We start from the raw sequence: 24,461 nt of genomic DNA on the forward strand, positions 1-24,461 counted from the left end.
AATCTGTTATTGTTTTGATTTATCATTTTAAGAAGACAAAACTGGAGCAGGGTAAATAAGGTTTGAACAAAACACCATACCATCTCTATAGATGGGAATCTCTACTCTCTTTTTTTCAAGGTTTCAAGTTCCTAACAGACATCTTAGCTTGTGCTATACTGTACTGTCATTATAAAAAGCAACAATGCAGTTGATCTTGGCAGAGAGATCCTCTTAAATAATAACAAAATAGAATAAAACATGAGGCAAAAAGATGCGAAAATGACAAGTCAATTGTTCTCTCACTCGTCAACCTTCTTTACAAAAAAGCATGGATATGACCACCACCTGGAACAAAACAACTCCAACTTATGCACCAGTTGCATATATGTACTATATCTATAGTCATCTGAAACAATCATGTTAGTCGATAACTACATATTTGGTACAAAAGAATAGAATGGAATCAGGTGGAATGGAATTTAAATTATGACTTCAATTAGTCATGATCACCATTCAGATTTTCATTCCATTCCTTTCCTACCCCATTCCCATTCCATTCCTCAAACCAAACATGACCTCTTTTAGAAGAAACAACAGTGTCAAAAATCAAAATCTAAACCCCGAGAGTCCTCTCTGCCGCTGTCATGGGCACTACTTTTTACCAGGAAGAATTGGGAAAACTACTTCTTCTGACACAGAAGAAGAGAAGAAATCCTCAGAACTGTAACTCTGATCATCGGAGGAAAAGGAAGAATACTCATCATCTGTCTCTGTCACTGTCTCGGACAACCCCTTTACTGGGTATGACCTCTTCCTCCTCCTCTTCGCCCTCCTCCTCCTTCTCCTCCTCCTCCTCCTCAAAACCATTAGTTTCTGGTTCGTCATCTTTGCAGTCTAATTCAGCGACGAATGGATGAGTCAAAAGTTTTTCAGCGGTGGATCTGAACGGAGCCTTCCTCACAAAACATTTTTCCAAGAAATCCTTGGCTTCTTTGGATAGGGTACTCGGAACTTTTGGCAATTGATTTGGAGTGTGAATCATAGAGAGAAGACCCTCGCGGTCTAAAAATGCGGCACCATCCTACGGTGGCCTCCCAGTTAACATTTCAAGCACAACACAGCCAAGAGCCCAAACATCAGAAGGACCTGTGTGCCTTGAACAACAGCTTCGGGTGACATATACAATGGAGTCCTTCTGAAGCAAGGATCCTGTTTGCTCGTCCGCTTCGCCAGCCCAAAATCTGCAACCTTCGGCACAAATTTAGCAACACCGAAACCAGAATTGGGAAAGAAAAGCAAAATGTTGTCTGGCTTCAAATCGCAATGAACATAGCCGCGAGCGTGGATGTGACGAAGGCCACGAAGAAGAGCCCCAGCGTAGGCTCTGACATCAGATTCGGGAATGAGAGTAGCGACGACGGTGTGCTTCTTGATGAGAGCACCCAAAGTTCCTCCGGGGGCATACTCCGGAAGCAAATTGTAGATCATCTACTGCCCATCTTCACTGTAGGTTTCCTCCTCCCCGAAGCACTGCAAAACGCTGGAACAACCCTGTAGATTGCAGAGAGTTTCCTTCTCTTTCTGCAGAGTAGCAAAGAGAGAAACCTCGGAGGATTTGACAGCCATGACGGAGGGAAAACAGCCGCCTTTATTCATCTTCTTCTTGGGATTGGCGAGGAAGACACAACCGTAACTGCCTTTGCCGATCAAAGGGCCTCTCACCCATGAGACTCCATCTCCATAATCGAATTCCCCGATTCCTCTTCATTTCTGCAATTAGGGCTTGTTTCCTCCGGGAGAAGGAGCAGGAGCGTTGGATTGTTGGAATGAGATAAAACAGAGAAGCAGGCACGTCACTTTAAAGGGGGAATGTGGGTTTCAAACTACTTAGGACCGACTATCCTTACCTGTCTTGCGCGACACGTGTCCTAACTCCTTAGGGGCTTCTCATTTTATTGGTTTGCCTTTTTATTCCTATTTTTTTTTTCAACTTTTTAGTTGATATAGTAAAAATTATTTTTAAATTTTTTCTAGATATTATTTTTTAGGTTAAATTATTTTATACCTAATTAAATTTCTTGTTAGAAATTAAAAAAAATTGAGACCGTGTGAATTTTTATATATATTTAAAATACATATTTTTACAGATTTGAAAAATATATAGTGAAAGTCATTCAAATAATGTTTGTATCATTTTTCATTTGTTATATACATTATAATTATTTTTGGAATACTAAAAGAGTCATTTTATAAAATATAATTTATGTAAGATAATTAAAATTATTTGTATTATCTTGCTGTTTAATTTGATTTTTTTTTTGTTTTTTTATATGAGTTAAAATAAATTAGGTTACTGTTCCTTTTGCCATCCTCATTTGTCTCATAAATTTTGGACCTATCTAGACATATCCAAAATAAATATTTATTATTACTTTAGCTTCATTAAGTATGGTGGTTGCTATTAAAATATGGCTTGTTTCAATACCAAAATAAGTATTTATTGTTACTTTAACTTTAATAATTATGTAAAATAATTAAAATTAAAATTTTTTTTTCCATAATATTTTTCCAATTTGTATTTTTTTTTTTCATTTTCAATATTTTGATTAAATTTTTTGTTACTTGAATCAAGGATAAAAATATACACTATTTAATTACGTTTTAATTTTTTTTTTAATTTTTCAAATATGGCCCCAAATTTTTTTACACCAGTTCAAATGAATCATGCTACCATTACTTTTTTCTGTCCTTATTTGTGACAAATTTTGACCCTATTAGGAGAGAATAAGTATTTACTACTACTTTAAATTCAATAAGAAAATGTAACTAAATTAAATTTCCATTGTTTTAAATATGTATTTATATTTAAAATGCTTATTCATTTACTAATTAATTAAGACAATAAGTAGAAGCGTAAAATATCCGGTACTAAATTTAAATTTCAATCAAAAATTTTTAAGACAATATTTTATCTAACAATTTACAATAATTCTTGATGTGATAGAGAGTAAATATTGTTGACTTTTTGAGTTTGATCCCTATTTTGATGCTGACAAAATGCAAGCATCTTATGTGTGCAATTAGTGTATGAACATGTTTACATGACAGTTCAAACATAAGATACAAGAGAAATGGAAGTCTTGATGGAGCTTAAAGCTCACATTATCCGGCGTTTTCCATCCACAAGAGTAAAAGAAGAAGACGTTTATTTTTTATTATAAATGCATTTAATACTTTAGTTTTGGTATGTAATAATGCATTGCATGCATAATGTGAATGTAAGCTCAAAATAATCATAAACTGACCATAGGGAACCAAACCTGACCTCGGTCGACCAAAGCTCAATCGACGTTGCATTTTTAAGCTTAATGAAAAAGTCTCGGCCAATCCACCAGTTTCATTATTAATCATCTTAGTCTACTGAACACACTGTTGGCCGAAAGTCAAATGTTTGACTAAAGCTTGGTCGACCAACCACGTTTTGAACTAAAATCCCACAGTCAACCGAATTATGAACATTGCTTTTTCTACCTTCCTCAGGCAACCGACCTTCACGTGTTAAATTGGGTCAGCCGACCGAACATAGTATCTCGGCTAACCGGCCCTTACCCACGGTCAACCGAACCTGCAAAGGTTCGAAAATCGTCCTAGCTCGGTCGACCGGTCCTTGTCCTTGGTCGACCGAACCTCTCGGGCTTAGGTCATTTTATGCACCTATAAACGTGTTTAATTTTAATTAAACATTTTCAAAATGACCTCTGTGTCCTCAAACGGTCATATTTTCAGAAAAAGTATAAATATCCCTCCATTACTCATTTTCCAACTAATGCTAAGATTAGAATTACTCCCAAAATTTTTGTGCTTAGATTATACACTCTCTTATACTCTCATTGTTTAAAAAAATATTTTTAAGAGAGCATTTAAATTTTTCTTACTTCCTTCACTTGCATTCATTGCACTTAAGGGTTGTTTAAGAATTATTATTTTGGGCATTTACATATTCATTGTAAGATCATCTCTTTCTTATATACATGTTATTTCAAGAACCCTTTTGAGATTTGATCTTAAGTTTTTCTCCCGATTATTTTTGTGATAAATCTTCTTGGAGAAAACTAGTCCTAACTGAGGAATCTTTGCACATTCATTGCAAGATTCTAAGAGCTCACTTGTTTTTATTGCATAAATCTGTTTGAGGTTAAACCCGAGATCTCGAGCACTTTATTTTAAAATATATTTTGGAGTTATTGTTTAAGTCTTCTTGAAATCTTTGAAAAGCACATATTTAATATTTCTTTCTTATCAAAGCATACATATTGATTTGGGAAAAATCTATTTGAAAGCAAAACCCTATGTTCTCCAAAGTTTTCATTGATAAATATTTTTAGAGAAAAATCTATTGGGGTCAAATCTTTTAAGCATATATCATATACATTTCCTTCAAAGATTGCATAATCATTATTAAGAAAAACACACATACTCACTTGAGCTTCATTTCATATCTTGTGTAAGTGTATTTGTGCCTTATTGTTGTTCATCATCTGCTTATATAAGAAGCATCTTTATTGTACATAAATATTGATATCTATTGTTTTCCTAACGTGTGATCGTCGGAAGAGGATTGCACTGGCTTGTAACGTGCACTAGATAGTTTAGATCTGGTTAGTAGGAACTTTTGCACCGTAAGGTGTAGTTGTGAAGGTTGCGGTTAGCCCTGTAAATGTGACTTGAGGTTTTCCCTCACCCAATAAGGAGAGGTGATTGTAATCGGTGCCACTCCACCCGTAAGTAGGCATTAGTAGTGAATCCTCTTACTTGTTAGCTTGAGGGGAAGATGTAGGCAGGATTGGTCGAACCCCGATAACATATATGGTGTCGTGCTTTAATTGTTCAAATATCCGTTCAGTTAATTATTTGTAGTTATTGGGATTATTTAGAAAGACCCTAGGGAAGAAAATTTTAAAATCTCAAATTCACCCCCCTCTTGGGAATACACTAATTCCAACAAATATTGACAAAGAATTTAACTAGTTTATAAAAATGGAAATGTTAGCCTAACATGGCTTACAAATCTTATTTTGATGATAACAAGTCAAGGGTATTTAACATGTTTTGGTTAAAGTGATGATGTTTCAGGAATCAAGTATATGAGTTTAAGATTAAGTGATCACAAGCCTTATTGAAAGATTACATTTCAAGGATGAGTTGAAAAATGAAAGCTTAAAGAGTATGAAAGCATGGACTTAAAGATGATTTGATGAAAGCTTAAAAGATTATTGAAGCTCAAAGTTAAGATGGACTCAACAAAAGACAAACATGAAGACTCCGAGCTTTGAACGTTTTTAAGTCTTAAGAAAAATCTTTATGTAAGTACTTCATTCAAAAGTCAATATTGATTATTTAAAGTTTATTAGGATAAATCATTGACTTAGAGACCATATTTTGAAAAACCTAGGAAAATATTTTCAAGAGTCTCAAAATGTTTTGACAAGTATAAAAGCACACAAGATTTTGGAAACAAATTGAAAAACAGTTTTTTGAATTGTCTAGGCGACTAACAATTGCCAGCCCAGTCGACTGAACATTTATACAGAGTAAAATTGGACAGATAGTAAAGGCTTAATTGATTGACCCTGACAAGCCCAGTCGACTCACCCTACACTGACCTTGAATTTTCACTAATTTTTAAAGGCCCAGGTGACTAATCTCTGGAGTCCAGTCGATTGATCCTTCAAAATTCAAATTTTAAAAGTAACGGGAAGTTTCCAAAATTGTGTTTTTGAATTCTAAACTTTATGAAAACTTGATAAACATTCAAAGTCACTTGGAGAACATGAAGTACACTTTCTAAACTTTATAAATTCCTCCCAAGACAAAGGATTTTACACATGAAGAATTAAAATCAACAATAAAGCCTTATTGCTTACGATCTTCAAAATTTCTCTTGCTCACAAACTTGCTGAAGTTTCTACTAAGTCTTGCTGAAATTTTCTCACCGATCTTTGCACATAAATTCTGAATCTTTTAATGAAATAAAGAAGATCACAGTGACAAATTTCTTAAGCTTCAAATTCTCTATATTTGATATTTTGATTTGAAGTATATAGCTGTGTTTTAAACTTATACTAATCAGCTCTTGTTGAGAGTTGTTGACTTTTTGAGTTTGATCCTTATTTTGATGTTGACAAAATATATGTATCTTATATGTGTATTTAGTTTGTGAACAGGTTCATATTTCAACACACACATAAGGTTTAGGGAAATGGAGGCCAAGATGGATCTTAATGCACATATACCTGGCATACTCCATGAAGTGAAGAGCAAAAGATCAAGAAGAAGACATTTAAATTTCATTGTATTGCATTTAGTTTATATTTTTGGTAGTAATAATGCATGACATGCATGATATGGATGATAAGCTTAGGATGGCCGTAGATTTGCCCTAGGAACCAAAAATTTTCACAGAAACTCTTTTCTTAAACTAATTGGTTAGGGTAAAATATTAGGGCTAAAACGAAGTTTTCAAAAACTTCGGTCGACCAATGCCAGATTTTTTGGGTTTAATTTAAAAGCCTAAGCCTTAGATTGACCTTAGGACCCTATGGACTTAATGAAAAATCCTTTAAAGCTAAAATATCACATTTATACAAAAAGGGATAAAACTTAGGATCAAATTTAAGTTCTTGAATAGCCCCCGTCGACTGAACCATTTTGGTAATAACCAGCTTGGTCGACCGAATACCTTGTTGGCTAAAAAGTCAGAGTGTTGACTAAGCCACCGTCGACCAAACCATTGGCATTATAAATGCCTTGGTCTATTGAACCGTTAGGTAGTTAACATGTTGACTTCGCACAGTCGACTGTTTAGTTTTTGAACGTATCGTCCCTCGTTGACCGAACCATGAAGTGATTGACCCGCCCAACAACTTGGTCAACTATTTTTGTAGTTCATTTTAGCTTGGGTCGACTGAACCATATGAGCGGTCAACCGAACCTTAGCCATGGTCGACTGAAATTATGAAGGGTTTAGAATCGCCCTGAGACGGTCGACCATATCCTTAGGTCAAACTTGCCCTAGTTGACCGAACTAGCAAAACTTGTTGACCGAACCTCGAATATGGTCGATCAAATTTCTCGGGTTGGAAAATTTTTTACTGTGGTTAAATAACGTTATTTTTCATTAAACATAATTAAACACTTTAAAAAATACCCCTTGTATCCCCAAAAGTTATATTTTTGCCCAACTCTATATATACCCATTCATTACTCATAATTAGCAAGTTGATCAGCCCAAAAACTCTCTAAAATTTTAGCCTTAATCTTTCTCTCTCTTTTATTATTCCTTTGATATATCTTACAAGAGAGCATTGTTTTAAACATTATTTGGGCATTGGTTTTACAAATCAAATATCTTTCACTCTCATATATAATTCATTTTTCATATCATATTTTGAGAGTATTATTCAAGTTTCTCCCACATTATTATTTGATAAACATTTTTGTGGAGAAATATTTTCTTTGCTTGTGAATCTTGCACTTCCATTGCAAGATTTAAGGGCTCCCTTGTGTTTATCTTCAAAAACATTTTTGAATCATAAACCCTAGATTCTCCAACTCCTTATTTAGAAAAATATTTTTGGAGAAATCTCTTATCTGGGCATAAAATCTGTTGGCCTCATAAGGCTTAAAATTTTGTTTTGATGATAACAAATCAGAGGAACTTAACATATTTGGTTAAGTGATGATGTGACAGGACTCAAGAATGAGAATACAAGGTCAAGTGCTCACAAGGATCATTCAAAGCTTATATTTCAAAGAAAGATGATCAAATGAAGCTTAAGGAGTCAAGACATAGATTCAAAGATGATCTAATAAAGATTGAAGATCATGAGAGCATGAACATGAAATAGGACTTGCTAAAAGCTTAAAGCATATTGAAGCTTAAAGACAAGATGGAGCCAAAGAAAGACAAAGCAAAAAAGCTCAAAGCAAGGACATACATGAAGACTCCAAGAGTTGAAGGATTTAGAGTCTTAAGGAAGTCTTATGTAAGTACTTCAAGTAAAACTCAATATAAAATTGAAGCCCTTTAAGGACAAATTAAAATCTTAAGAAATCATTTTTAAAGACCTTGAAAAATGATTTCCAAAGTTATAAATAATGAAGGTCTCAAATGAAAAGAGTTTTCAAAGTCAAATCTTAAAAAACAAAAGTGGTTGAAAGCTTAAGCGCCTGCCCAAAACTCCCAGGCGACTGACTATATTTGTGTTTTTTAAGAACTAGCATACATAAAGGTGCTAGGTGCCTGATGGTAGCTTGATAAGCGCCTGCCTGGTCATTTGAGGTGCCTGCTTGTGTTTTGACAAGCGACTGTTAGTGTTTTGACTTTTGAATTTAACTGAGACAGGCGCCTAACTAGTCGTGTCAGGCGACTGCCACTCGAGAGTTTTTTAAAAATACTAATGGGAAAATTTTTACATTTGGTTTCTTGGGCTCCAATATTTTTTTAAACTTGACCAACACTCCAAGTAAACTTGGGGAGCAAGGAATTAACTTTTTAAACTCTATAAATAACCCCTATGACAAGGATTTTTATAACCAAGAAATATTTTCAGCAATCTAATACTCCCAAGTGCTCTCAATTCTCAAAAGCTTTCTTGCTCACATCTTGCTGGTATCTCAACTGAGTTCTTGATGATCATATCACATGAAATTGTGCTCTAAATTATGAATCTTTCGATCAAAGGAAGATTAATCCGGTGATAGAATTTCATTGAGCTTCAATTTCTTTATATTGAATTTACATTGAAGTATATTGTGCTGGTTATTATACTAACCTACTCTATCTGAGAGTGTATCTTGTACACAAGTTCTCTTCTACTTGTTTCTTAATGATTCAAGGTTGTTGGGTCGTTAATCGAGTGTGGGGTATCACTTGGAGAGGCATTGCTCTAGACTATTGAAGGAGTGACAGAGCGTGGGGTATCACTTGGAGAGGCGTTGCTCTAGCCTACTTAAGGAGTGTCTAAGCATGGGGTATCACTTGTCAAAAGGTTTGTTCCACCTGAAAAGAAACGATATAGTGGAATCCTTTGGTGGTATTGTCCAAAGGTGAAGACGTAAGTTGGGGATAAGTTGAACCTCGTAAAAAACGTGGTGTCACTCTCTTCCCCTATTCTCTTTAATTTCCTGCAAATATTAACTGCGTGGTTGTGTTTTAATTTATGATCATATACACTATGTGGATTAGATATTAAATAAACTAAAGCTTAATTTGTTTTTGAAAATTTGTAGAAATCGAAAGGAAGTACGTTAGTTGATCAATACAAATTGCAGAAACCATAAGGGAGTACGTTGATTGGTTCAACACCCAAGACTTATTAGTTGAAAGTTTATTTAAGGTCTAAGTTTTTGGAAAGAGTGTTGGATTACATATTGAGCATCATATTGAGAAATTAAATCCATCAATACATGACTTAAATCAATCATATACATAGGGCTACAAACAAAGCTGAAAATTGCCAAAGTGCTGCATATTGTATTTTGTGATTAATTACTTTGAGTTATTAAAGTGCTGAATCTTGAGAGCATTGCTGGAATCAATCTAACTTGTGTATCTTGTTTTTGATCATTTTGGTTGAATTGAATTGTTGGAAGAATATTTGAAAATCTACAAAGTATTCAAGTTGCCATACTTACACTTATTTATAAAGGTTTATAACTTAATTAATTTTCTGCTAAACTTGTGATGATAAACCAATTTTGTTTGTGTTGCATTGAAGTATTGGTTTATGGATTAATTGTCCAAATAAGGTTTGGTTGTGTGATTGCTAGATTAACAAGAGGTTAAGAATTCACGGAAAGAATTAAAAGAAATTTTAATAATCCAATTCATCCCCCTCTTGGGACAACTCCTTAACTTTAAAAATCTTTGAGCACTCATCATATATATTTTTATTTAGAGATTATTTTAGTGAAAATCACATTCTCACTTTGAGCATAAATCCTTATCATACATGAGTGTATTAAGCATACTGTTGTACATCATTTGCTTAGTTTAGAAGCACATTTCCTTGTACAAAAAAATTTATTTGAATATTGTTGTATTCTTGACTAGTTGTTGGAAGAGGGAGACTAACCCTATGAATAGTCCCGGACTTGCTCAGACTCGGTTAGGAGAGCACCGAACTAGTTCAAACTCGGTTAGAAGAACTAGGTGCACCATCTTGGTAAGGTGTTGTAAATGGTGTCATTCCATCCGCAAGTGAACAACTAGTGGAATCCTCTTGCTTGTGAGCTTGAGGCATAGACATAGGCAGTATTGACAGAACCTTGATAACATATACCATGTCATTCTCTTTCCATGCACTATTTAATTTTTTGTATTTATTTGTTTATATTTCAATTTTTGCGAATGCTTGGGAAATATTGAGATTGTTTTAATTTTTTAAATATTTGCTCATTTAATTACCAATGTGATTGGGATTGAAAAGACAGACCATAGGTTTCATAATACTATTGTCATATGGTTTAACCTAGGCATAAATTTTTAAATACCCAATTCACCCCCCCTCTTGGGAGTACACCAATTCCAACAAGAGTGTCTTTGTACACCAAATTCTCTTGTTGTTTTGGTGATGATTCAGGATTGTTGAATCATTGTTCTAAGCGTGGGGTATCGCTTGGAGAGGAGGGCTCTATCTCGTTGAAGGAGTATTGTAAAAGGTTTGCTCCGCCCCATAAAGGAGTGGTATAGTAGAATCCTTAGGTGTGTTGCCTAAGGTGAGGATGTAGGCGGGGATAGCCAAACCTCGTAAACTCTCGATGTCACTCTCTTCCCTACTCTCTTTAATTTTTTGCACACTCAAATTACGTGGATTGGATATTTAATTTTCTGCATATATATCAACTATGTGGATTGAATATTAAATTGCTGAAAATTAATTTGCTTTTGGGAATTGCGGAAACCAAAAGGGAGTACGTTGATTGATCAATACATATTGCGGAAACCATAAGGGAGTACATTGATTGATTAACACCCAAGACTCATCAATTCGTTAATTGATAAAAATCAAAGCACAATAATATTGAAAGTGGTTTATTTAATTTTTGAGTTTTGGAAGCTTGGTTGAATTCTTTATTTCTTTTCATATTAAAATTCAGTTTATTTTGTTTAGTGGGTTGTCATATTTAATGGCTGAATCTTGGAAACATTACTGTAATTAATATATTGTTTCATAGTGTGAAGCTTATCTTGATTGATTGAATTGGTTTATTGGGTGTTGAATTAAAGTACTGGAAGAAGTCTTGAAAAAACCTACAAAGTATTCAATCTATTATTCTCATTCATAAATATTTATAATTGAATTAATTCTCAGCTGAACTTGTGATTGAAATTCAAATCAACTATACATGTGTGATTGCTGAAATTAAAAAGAATTGAGAAAGAATTAATAAAAAAGGTTATAAATATTTTTTTAAAATCCCAATTCACCCCACTTTTGGGAGTATACTTTCCTTTTCAATTGGTATCAGGCAAGGTTATAACAAATCTTAATTTAGAAGTTATATAAAGATCTCTGTGGCACACCTAGGTGTATCTTCCTTTGCCGAGGGTCAATCCTCAACTAGACCTCCTATATTTTGTGGGATTAACTACACCCTTTGGAAACAAAGAATGAGAATCAATTTACAAACTATGGATTAGAAAACATGGAAAGTTTTCATACATGGTGACCTTATCTCAACTAAAATTGTGGATGGTAAATAAATACCTAAAGAAGAAAAGGAGATGACTAACAATGATCATAAGATGTTGTAAGTAAACTCAAGCTCTATAAATGTATTATATTGTGCACTTGATATAAGTGAATTCAATAGGGTCATGACATGCAAAACAGTCAAAGAAATATGGGATAAATTAGAAATAACGTATGAAGGAACTGTTGATATAAGAGACAATAAAATAGACATTCTCACTGGCAAATATGAAGCCTTTAGGACGAACCTGAATGAAACTATTACTAGTATGTACACTAGGTTCACTTATATAATAAACTCCCTCAATGCCTTAGGGAAAAACTACTCTACATATAAGGTGATCTGAAAAATCCTTAGAGGACTTCCACCAATTTGGAAACCTAAAACCACATCAATTACGAAAGGAAGAAATCTCAAAAATACCTCCCTAGATGATTTAATTGGATCACTTCTCACCTATGAGATGACTATGAATGAAAGGAATTCTGAAAATAACAAACAAAAGAAATCAATAGCCCTTAAGGCGGAAAAAGAGAGCTCTAGTTTTACTCACTAGAAGACTCGGAAAATTCTTCAAGAAAAATAAGAAATTTGCCAAAAAGTTTAGAGGTGCAAAAAATGAAAAAGGATAAATAATAAAAAGGAAACTAAGAATGAACATCCTACTTGTTACAATTGCAAAAAGGTTGGACATATTAAACCTGACTTTCCACAGTTGAAGAAAGACAAGAAGAGAAAAAGAAGGCAATGAAAGCTACATAGGATGATACAAGATTAAGTGAATCGGAGAACGAATCAAGTGAACAAGAAGTGACAAACATATGCTTCATGGCTCACAATGTTGAGGTAAACTCCTACTATAGTTCATATGAAGAATCCAGAGATGAGTCATGTAGCGATTCATGTGATAGTATGCCTTTATACAAAGAAATCTAGGATGAATTATTTGCCTTACACAATAGGTTCATAAAAGTTCTAAAAGGAATATAGCTTTGAAAGAACAAAATGAAACACTCAAAAATCAACTAGAAACTTCAAAATCAGTTGAAAAAGAAAAGGAATCATACATTGATGAACTCATGAAGAAAATCAACAAAATGTCTTAAGAGTTGGTAAAAGAATGTCATTGGACAAAGAATGAATTGGATATAATGAAATTGAGAACAAGAAGAAAAAGAATCTATATATGGGATACTTTGTAAAGAAATCAAAGTATTATACAAGCACATCTTCCATAAATATCTATGAACACACTACGTGCTTCTTGTGTAAGAAAAAGGGACATGTAAAATTTAAATGCCCATTTAAAAGAGAAAATGTTAAAGTCAAGAAAGTATGGAAAGTCAAATAAAATAAATCTAAAATAAAAAGACCTAAGAAGGTTTGGGTACCTAAAAAAAATAACACATTAAATCCTTCTTGTAGGTATGCTTTAGGATCACTCCATCAAAGGACAAGTGGTACTTGGACAGCGAGTGTTTAAGACACATGACCGGGGATAGAACAAAATTCACCACCCTAATACAAAAATATGGAGGGTATGTCACCTTCGGCGAAAACGCTAAAGGTAAAATCATTGGAATCATAAAAATAGGTAAAGAACCTTCCTTAACTATAGATTATGTTTTGTTAGTAGATGGATTGAAACAAGTATAAGTCAACTAAGTTGTTGGCCTTACAAGGCTTAAAATCTTGTTTTGATGATAACAAATTAGAGGAACTTAACATATTTGGTTAAGTGACGATATTTCAAGAGACAAGAATGAGAATACAAGGTCAAGTGCTCACAAGGAACATTAAAAGCTTATACTTCAAAGAAAGATGATCAAATGAAACTTAAAAGGCATGTATTCAAAGATGAGCTAATAAAGCTTGACGATTATGAGAGCATGGATGTTAAAGAGGACTTGCTAAAAGCTTAAAGTATGTCAAAACTTGAAGACAAGATGGAGCTAAAGAAAGACAAGCATGAAGACTTAAGTGCTTAGAGTGTCAAAAGTCTTAAGAAGTCCTTATGTAAGTACTTTGTATTTAAATATCTTATGAAATATGTCGAAAGCTCTTTTAGGGGTAATTATGGACTTAGAGACCTTATTTCAAACCCCGAAAAATGTTTTATAAGTAATCAAAGTAAGAGAGCATTGAAAACTATTGACCTTATAGGTCACGTCTGGTTTTGATAATTACAAATACTCATTATATCTAATAAGTGTTTGAGGTTATGTGCAGGAACTCAAATTAATAGGATCATAATGCACATAGAGAGAGTGAAGTTTGAAGACCAAATTTCTATTGAAGACCCAATTTTTATGTGTTATAATGTATTTCATTGAAGCAAAGGGTTTGAATAGTAATTAAGGTCTTTGGTTTGTAATAATATCATACACATCACATGCATGGTCTAATATGTAAACTCAGACCAAGAATAACTAAAAATGGCCTTAGAAAGATCTTGGGGGTTACCTTTTGGTCGATTGACACCAGATTTTTTCAGCGTCTTAAAAAAGGCTTAGAAAAGACCCTAGGACACTCACCATTACACTTGTATGTTTTAGGCACTTTAATAGGGTGATTGTGTGGTGAAATGGGATTGAAATGCACAAGTTATGCACTTTCGATCCACCAACCTATACAGGTCATTTTGCCCCCGATTGATCGAATTCGGATCGGGTCAACAAGTTGACCACAACCCGGTCAATCGAACTATGTAGTTCATTTGGCCCTGGTCGACCGAACCTCGTAGGAGTCAACTTTTTGACCACCTGGTTGACCGAGCCCAAAATGTACTCCAATGCTCTGGTCGACCGAGGGTCCTCGGGAGATGTCCTAATGGTATGGTCAACCGAACTATCCAGTTCAAATCTTCCCGGTCAACCGAATCTCACAAAACTGAAAAATCGCCCTTCTTGGTCGACTGACCCTGAAGTTCAAAATTGGCTCGGTCGACCGACCATATGAACTTCGGTTGATCGAAAGTCTTCTGGTCGACCGGGTCTCTCGGGTTGCCTTCAATTTTTTACCATGGTTAAATATTTTAAATGGGGTTAATTACGTTAAAATGGTTTAAAACTTTCCTAATAATACCCAATAGGTCCCTAACAGTCATAACTCTTCCTATGTCTATATATATGAGATCATTTGTGCAAATTAGGAAGGGATTAGCAATCTTGATTAGGAGAAATTCTCTGAAAATCCCAAAATCCATAATACTCATCTTTGAGCCTCCAACACTTATTCTTACAAGATCTTACTTCTCAAATACTTTTATAAGTGTGATTTAAGTGTTGTTGTTCCTTAAGGATTGCTCTCTTAAGATTGTGTTTGTGTGAAATTATTTTATTTGAGAGCACATCCTCAAGTGTTCTTAGGGGGCTTTATCAATAAGTCTTTCCTAAGAAGACTTCATTGGAGCTTCCGAGTATTGAATCGTCATTGCAATATCTTGAGAATTTTATATTTGATTTTAGTTGCAAAAATTATTTTCAAATCACTTTCAAATATCTAGTGTGTTTCATCGTGATAAATATTTGAAAAGCTATTTGTTTGTGTGATAAATTTTTTTATTGCAATATTCATTGATTTATATCATTCGTTGAATACAAAGATTAAAGTCTTTTTGCAAAAAAAACATATACATTACTTGGGCATCATACAATTGAGAAGATCTGCTAGTTGAAATATATATGAGGATTGATTGATGTCTTTGTTTGAGCATTTTGATTGAATGTCTTGTGAAACAAAGAACATGCTGGTTTGCACTCTCACACACTGATAACACAGATAGAAAACATACTAGAGAGTTGATATATTGAACCCCATTGAGCTTACTTATTATATCTTGTTGGTGGTGTATATGATTGCACGTAATTGGGTACACATATGCTTTACTTGAAAGCATAATCACTGTATCATTTCATTGATTGAGCAAATCTGTTGTATTTCTAGGCACGGGTCTGAAGAGGGAGACTAGCCCTTTTGAAATAGTCCTGGATTGGCTTAGACTCGGTTAGGAAAGTTAGGTGCACAATCCTGTTAAGGTGTAGGTTGAGGTCAGCTCTGCTAATTGACCTGGTTGTAAAGGTTGAGGTTAGTCCTGTGCTAATTGACCTGATTGTAATTGGTGCCGCTCCACCCATTAAGTGAGCCTTTAGTGGAATCCTCAGGCTTGCAAGCTAGAGGCAAGGACATAGGCACAGTTGGTCGAACCCCGATAACATATCGTGGGTCTGTTTACATTTTTGCTCTTTATATTTACTACACGTGTATGTTATGGTATGAATGATGTGCATGATTTAATTTTCTACATATTTTATTTATTGGCACATTTGAAATTGTATAGAAAGACCTTAGGTTACCAAATCATATTGACTTCTGACTTAACCTGGGAGAAAACTTTAAAATTCCAATTCACCCCCCCCCCATCTTGGGAATGCACCAATTCCAACAAAAAATAAAATGAAAAATTTGAATTTGGTTTGCCCAGACGACTGAAGTTCATCCTCAGAAGACTAAAGAATTACTTCAGAATACTGAAGAATAAGTTCAGTCTTCTGAAGAATTTTTTTGGAGATATCTTGAAGAGGCAGTACACTCTCAGAAGACTGAACCCTCAGTTCAATCGTCTAAGCTGGGACTTCAGAAGTTTGAACCTACAGTTTAGTCATCTGACCTCGTGTCCAGTTCAAAATTTTCAATGTATTAAGGAACATCAGAAGACTGAACGTGATATTTCAGTCGTCTAAACACTGTTAATAGCTAAAATGTTTAAATGTTTTTAAATTCAAATATTGGTTTCTTGTGCCCCAAATTTTCTAAAAACTTGGAAGACACTCCAAGTAATCTTAGGCAACACGAAATCACTTTTAGAAGCCTATAAATACATGGTTTTCAAATCAAATAATATATAGAACAAAAGAATTGAAAAATCTATTTCAAAAGCTGAAAGCACATCTTACTATCTTGCTGCTTTCTCTTGCTAAACTCTTTGTATAACCGAAGTGCTGAATTTTTGAAGTGCTGAACATCCTATTACTTAGTTCCGAGTTGCTAATTTTCATCTAGAAAGAACTTGGTGAATTCTTACTTGAGCTTCATTGTTTTTCACTTTGATATTTAATATTGAAGTACATAGTGTTTGAAATTGTACTAATATGCTCTTTATGAGAGTATTATTGTACGCAATTATTGTTTCTTGTTTCTTGATGATTCTAGGTTGTTGGATCATTAGACCGAGCATGGGGTATTGCTTGGAGAAGCGTTGCTTTAGCCTATTGAAGGAGTGACTAGGCGTGGGGTATGGCTTGGAGAGGCGTTGCTTTAGCCTATTAAAGGAGTGACCGAGTGTGGGGTATCACTTGGAGAGGCGTTGCTCTAGCCTACTTAAGGAGTTTTTGAGCGTGGGTATCACTTGTAAAAGGTTTGTTCTGTCTAGAAAGGAACGGTATAGTAAAATCCTTTGGTGGCATTGGCCAAAGGCGAGGACGTAGGCTGGGGATAAGCCGAACCTCATAAAAAACATAGTGTCACTCTCCTTCCTGACTCTCTTTATTTTTCATCATATATTAACTGCGTGGTTGAATTTATTTTTGATCATATACACTGCGTGGATTGGATATTAAATAAACTAAAGATTAATTTGATTTTGGGATTTTTGAAAATCGAAAGGAAGTACGTTATTTGATCAATACAAATTGTGAAAATTGTAAGGGAGTACATTGATTGGTTAACACCCAAGACTAATTAACTGAAAATTTATTTAAAGTCCAAGTTCTTGGAAGGAGTGTTGGATTTCATACTGTGTATCACATTGAGAAATCAAATCCATCAATATAGGGCTTACATATATACACAGGGATGTAAACAAAGCTGAAAATTGCAAAGTGCTGTATACTATATCTTGGTTTGGTATTTTGTGATTGATTATTTTAAGTTGACGATTGATTGAATGTTTGTTTAAGTATTCGATTTTGTATTGCTTAAGTAACTAAGCCTATGTTGTGTGATTGTTAAATTAAGAAGTGGTTTAAGAATTCTTGAAAAGAATTAAAAGAAATTTTAATAACCCAATTCACCCCCCCCCCTTTTGGGACTACATTTTAACTTTCAATTGGTATCAGAGTAGGGTTCTAGCAAATCCTAACTAGTAGCTACATAAAGATCTATATGACACACCTAGAAGTAGCTCCCTCTGGAGAGAGTCAATCCTCAACTAGGCCTCCCATCTTTTGTGGTTTAAATTATACATTTTGGAAACAGAGAATGAGGATATATATATTCAAACCATGGATTGGAAAGCATGGAAGGTTATCATACATGGTGACTACATTCCTACTGAAATCGTAGATGGCAAAGAAGTCCCTAAAGAAGAAAAAGACTTGACCGACAATGATTACAAAACGATGCAATTAAACTCTAGTGTCATGAATGCGCTATATTGTGCTTTAGATGTTAATAAGTTTAATAGGGTCATGGCATGTAAGTCAGCCAAGAAATTTGGGACAAATTAGAAGTAACTTATGAAGGAACTATAGATGTTAGAGATAGTAGAATTGACATGCCCACATGTGAATATGAGGCTTTCAACATGAATCCGGACGAAACCATAACAAATACCTATACAAGGTTTACACATATTATTAACTCCACTTATGAGATGATCCGTAAAATCATTAGAAGACTTCCTCCAATATGGGAACCTAAAGCCACAGCAATTACGCAAGGAAGAAATCTCAAAAGTACATCCCTAGATGAACTCATAGGATCCCTTCTCACATATGAGATGTCTATGAATGAAAGAAGTTGAAAAACTAAAGCTCAATAGTCAATTGCTTTTAATGCTTCAAATGAAAACTCTAATGATGAAGATGAAGAAGAGATGGATTTAGATGAAATAACCTTCATATCCAAGAAACTTGCAAAAATTCTTAGAAGCAAGAATAAATTTACAAGAAAAATTTGGAACTCAAAATCAGATGAAGAAGAAGAAAAGGAAATCAGTAAAAAGAAAGCAAAAGTTGAACCTTCAACATGCTATAATTGTAAGAAAATTGGACATATAAAATCAGATTGTCCAAAACTTATGAAAGATTCCAAAAAAAAAAAGAAGAAAAAAGGCTATGAAAGCAACTACTTAGGATAATATGAGTACAAGTAGTTAAGATGTTGAATCAAGTGACCAAGAGATTGCTTGCTATATGGCATGGGACAATGAGGAAAGTTCCTCATTCGAATCAATTAATGATTCTTGCAATGATTCTTCTGATGAATCCAATGATGAAAGTACACCATCTTATGAAGAACTTCAAAATGATCTATTCAAGGTGCATAAAATTCTAGTTAATGTGACTAAACGATACACATCATTGAAAAACAAGAATAAAGGAGTAATGAAAGAGTTGGAATCTCTAAAACTTGCTGAATGAGAAAAAGACTTAGAAATCAAGAAACTAGAAAGCAAGAATGAGAAGGTAAAATAATAGAACTAGAAGATTTAAAATTCAAAACTTCTATGGATGATGAAAAAGACATATATTTCTAAACTAAAAAGCAAGAATGAGAAGCTAATAACAGAACTAGAAGATTTAAAATCCAAAACTTCTATGGATGATGAAAAAGACTTATATATTTCTGAACTAGAAAAGAGAATTAGCAAAATGTCTCAAATTCAAGAAAAGAGTAAAAATATACAAAATTCAAAAATTTATGATCTTAAGAGGAAAATTGAGGATCAAAACAAAATCATCTACAACTTCACCAAAGGAAAAGAAAATTTTGATAGAATGATTGGTACACAAAGAATGTCTTTAAATAAAGAGGGCACAGGGTTCAATGGAATTGAAAATACAAAGAAAAAGAACCTCTATATGGGGTACTTTACAAAGGCCTCCAAAAACTATGCTAGCACCTCACCTAATGCTTATACTCACACTATATACTTCTTATGTAAGAAGAAGGGACTTATAAAGTTTGAATATCCATTAAAGAGGAAAGAAGCATCTCTTGTTAAACCATCCGGACCCAAGAAAGTATGGCTACCAAGATGAAATACTAGTTCATAAAGCAAAGATTTTAGGTTTAAGTAGTTCATAAAGCAAAGATTTTAGGTTTAAGTATTCTCTTATTAGGAGTTACAAAAGCTAAAATTATGCTGAAATGAAATGGATTAGTAATGAATCAACAGCCTATAGAATTTAAGTTAGCCAATCCTAAAAGAAATAAAGTAATAATTTTAAATGTGCTCTGATAATAGACATGCTTAACTCATAAAATATAAATAGATATGTCTACCTTAAAGATTTGATGTGTAATCTGAAAGTCTATATTAACTATGCATATCATGGTGAATATTTCAGCTATAGCTAAAGGGATGATAAAGCATAACCTTAGATGAATTGTTATAAGTACTTAAGGTTAAAATTTTTTTTAAAGAACACAACATATAATATTATTTGCATATACTTGAGATTTAGAAAATCGATCACTAACGAAGCTCATAAGTGAAACATATGAAATACAACTGATTAAAGTATTGTTGGAGCAATGAACTTGTTTTATGCTCATTGCATACAGAAGAAAATTCTCCTTGATCAAATTTATAGAAAATCATTTCATAATACAGGGATATTAGACATGATGAAATAGGGGATAAGGATGAGTTTCTAAGCTTATTGATACTTATCATATTGAAACAAATGAAAATAGTATTGTTGGCGACAATCAATGGATGAATTGTCCAAGGCTTATTTGTCTTGTGTTGTACCTTCCATTAGAATGCATATGCTTATTGATAACCTTCTTTATTAATGTCAAAAAGGGGAGAGAGAGTTGAATTGAAAAATTGGCATCTATGAACATAAATTGATATCCATAAGCAGCTCATGATATGATATTACTATAGGTATCTATGAAATATATTGGTATCCATGAGTATGTTTATTGATTTTTGGAGCATGATAGCATATTTGTATCCATAAGCATGTTATGATATTGATGATATTGATATAATATTGGTATTATTCTTGATATTGGTATCCATGAGCACTTACATGAAATAATTAATACTTGAAGCATGACATGATAAAATTAAAAAGCCTAATTGGTATCTTAATAATACTTCAAATGAAAGTCCGAATTTATTGAATATGAAATACATTTTATTCAGGGGGAGTTAACTTAATAAATAATGGTATCATGATTTATGGAAATCATTGAAAATTATGATAAATCTTTTGTATTTTCCATGCTACTTTGGAACTTGTCTATCTTTTTATGCATGATGAATAATTTTTTTTTTTTTTTTTTTTTTATGGTTGCTCAATGCCTTAGTCTTTATACATTTTTCTTGATATCTTACTCTGTTTTATTGATGTCAAAAGGGGGAGAAATTTTGGGCAAAAATTGAGCATGATACTGCATACTTAAGTTGATATATTGGCTCAACTATGAACGCATTTGATCTTGAATGATGTGATCTTGATCTTAAATGATGTGATTTTGATATATGAGCATTATATTGAAATTAATATTGAACTTGATCTTGATATTGCAAATATTGTTAAGTTGATGCTTATTGTAAGGGGGAGTCTTTTTAAGACTTACTCAATTTTTTACTCTTTGTTTGTCATCACCAAAAAGTAGTAGATTGTTGGCCTTACAAGGCTTAAAATCTTATTTTGATGATAACAAATCAGAGGAAATTAACATATTTGGTTAAGTGATGATATTTCAAGACTCAAGAATGAGAATACAAGGTCAAGTGTTCACAAGGAACATTAAAAGCTTATACTTCAAAGAAAGATGATCAAATGAAACTTAAAAGACATGTATACAAAGATGATCTAATAAAGCTTGAAGATCATGAGAGCATGAATGTTAAAGAGGACTTGCTAAAAGCTTAAAGTATGTTGAAGCTTGAAGACAAGATGGAGCTAAAGAAAAACAAGCATGAAGACTTAAGTGCTTAGAATGTCAAAAGTCCTAAGAAGTCTTTATGTAAGTACTTCGTATTTAAATATCTTGTAAAATATGTTGATAGCTCTTTTATGGGTAATTATGGACTTAGAGACCTTATTTGAAACCCCGAAAAATGTTATATAAGAAATCAAAGCAAGAGAGCATTGAAAACTAAAATGAAAAATATGAATTTGGTCTACTCCAATGACTAAGGTTCACCCTCAGAAGACTGAAGAATTACTCCAAAAGGCTGAAGAATAAGTTTAGTCTGTTGAAATTTTTTTTGGAAAAATCCTAAAGAGGTAGTACACCCTCAGAAGACTAAACCCTTAGTTCAGTCGTCTAAACTAGGACTTTAGAAGTCTAAACCTACAGTTCAGTCGTCTGACTCTGTGTCCAGTTCAAATTTTTCAATGTATTAAGGAACATTAGAAGACTAAATGCGATACTTCAATCATCTGAACACTGTTAACGACTAAATTTTTGAAATATTTTTAAATTCAAATATTGGTTTCTTGTGCCCCAAATTTTCAAAAAACTTGGAAGACACTCCAAGTAATCTTGGGCAACACAAAATCACTTTTAGAAGCCTATAAATATATGGTTTTGCAAATCAAATAATATATAGAACAAAAGAATTGAAAAATCTATTTCAAAAGCTGAAAGGACATCTTGCTATCTTGCTGCTCTCTCTTGCTAAACTCTTTGTACAACCGAAGTGCTGAATTTTTGAAGTGTTGAACATCCTACTACTGAGTTCTGAATTGCTAATTTTCATCTAGAAAGAAATTGGTGAGTTCTTACTTGAGCTTCATTGTATTTCACTTTGATATTTAATATTGAAGTACACAGTGTTTGAAACTGTACTAATATACTCTTTGTGAGAGTGTTATTATACACAATTATTGTTTCTTATTTCTTGACGATTCCAAGTTGTTCGATCATTGGACCGAGCATGGGGTATCGCTTGGAGAGGCGTTGCTACTTCTTGAATATGTCAATCCAATCAAAAAGATAAGCTTGATTTTACAATATGAAACAAATCAAAAATTTCAACAAGCTTTTAAATCTAGTTTCCGCAAAGATCAATCAACATACTCCCTTTTTGGTTTCCCCAAAGATTAGTTAATGTACTCCCATTACAATTCCCAATCACAATTTAATTTTCTCAAATTAAACATTCATCCACGCAATTTATTTATGTGCAGGAAATTAAAGAGATTTAGAGAAAAAGAGAGACACTGAGATTTAGATAAATATATTGGTTATGTTAGATAGGATCCTCAGACTACGTTTATTTTCTTTTCATGATGGACCTTGGGGGTAGCAGTGCTCACACCAGTGGTGATGGTGGTGTAGGGCTCTCTAGTATGGGCGGCAGTGATTCAAACGTAGTTCTGCATTGTGTAGCTCAGCAGGTTATGGCTGAGATTGCACAGAGCTCTAGGGAGCAAGGAGGCCCATTAGTAGACTAGGGCTGCACTATAGAGCAGTTCACCAAAATGAAGCCTCCGAATTTTTCAGGGAGTATGGACCCAATTGTGGTAGAGAACTAGGTGCAGGAAATGGAAAAGATATAGATTGTACTATGTTATACCAACGAGCACAGAGTATTGTATGTCATCTTTAGACTGACAGTGGAGGCTGAACATTGGTGGTCTACTATGAGACTTTTGGAGGAGTAGATACCGGTACCTGTAGCCATAACCTGGAGCCGGTTTAAAGAGATGTTCTTCAATCGATATTTTCCTACCACCACTAGAGAAGCAAAAGTGGAGGAATTCTTGAACCTGACTTAGGGGCATCGGACAGTCCAATAGTGCGCAGCAAAATTTATTAAACTGTCCCACTTTTCCCCGTACATCATTCCTAATGAGGCAAAGAAGGTAAGAAAATTTGAGAGAGGTTTGAGGCAAGAAATCTATGAACAGGTGGCAGTTTTGAAGGTACAGGATTTCGTCGAGCTGGTGGACAAAGCCACTGTGGCAGAGGCAAGCAGGCAGAGGAGTACTGAGGTGCAAGGCCAGAGGAAGAGACCCACACCTCCTGGATTTTAGGTCGGTTCTAGCCGAGGTCCATGGAGGAGAGGTGGATACTGTGGGGTACAGAGGCATTAGATGGGGAGTCGTGAGATGCAGGGTGAGCAGACTTATCCCAGTTGTCCTAGTTGTGGTAAGAGACATGCGAGAGCGTGTCGAGCGGGGAGAAATGTCTGCTATCAATGTGGTAGACCGGGACACTTGGCATGAGACTTTCATGTACAGCAAAGGAATGCTCCTGCTCCTATACCATTCCGAGGAAATATCTTGGCACCCCGAGGTGGTCAATAGAGGAATACTGCGCAGGCATGGGTTTGTACACTGACACCGGATGATGCTGCAGCAGTTGGCGATGTCGTGACAGGTACCATTAAAATGATTTCAATTAAATCTATTATTTTATTTGACTGAGGGGCCACACATTCTTCCGTGTCTATGGGGTACGTCAAATTATATGGGGTAGAAACTCAGCTGTTAGACACCAAGATGTTAGTAGCTACACCAACAGGGTCAATAGTGAGGTGTCGAAGGGTACTTAAAGGCTATCCAGTAGATATTCAGAGAAGAATATTACTAACCTTGTAGTGTTAGACATGCATGGATTTGATATGATTTTGGGAATGAAATGGTTTGCTGCTAATTATGCCAGCATCGATTGTCATCAGATAGAGGTGATATTCAGACTCATGGGGAGCAGAAGTTCAGATTTTTGGGGTCACGCATGTGTTCCTC

General features: G+C 34.2%; 1 pseudogene; it reads right to left on the minus strand.

Moving 5' to 3' along the window:
* Positions 1-607: 607 nt before the first annotated feature.
* LOC131151370 (mitogen-activated protein kinase kinase kinase 20-like) lies at positions 608-23,873 on the minus strand (annotated as a pseudogene).
* Between the last annotated feature and the right edge of the window lie 588 nt (positions 23,874-24,461).

This window comes from Malania oleifera, chromosome 3 (assembly GCF_029873635.1).
Source record: "Malania oleifera isolate guangnan ecotype guangnan chromosome 3, ASM2987363v1, whole genome shotgun sequence".
In the NCBI taxonomy this organism is placed as follows: Eukaryota; Viridiplantae; Streptophyta; class Magnoliopsida; order Santalales; family Ximeniaceae; genus Malania; species Malania oleifera.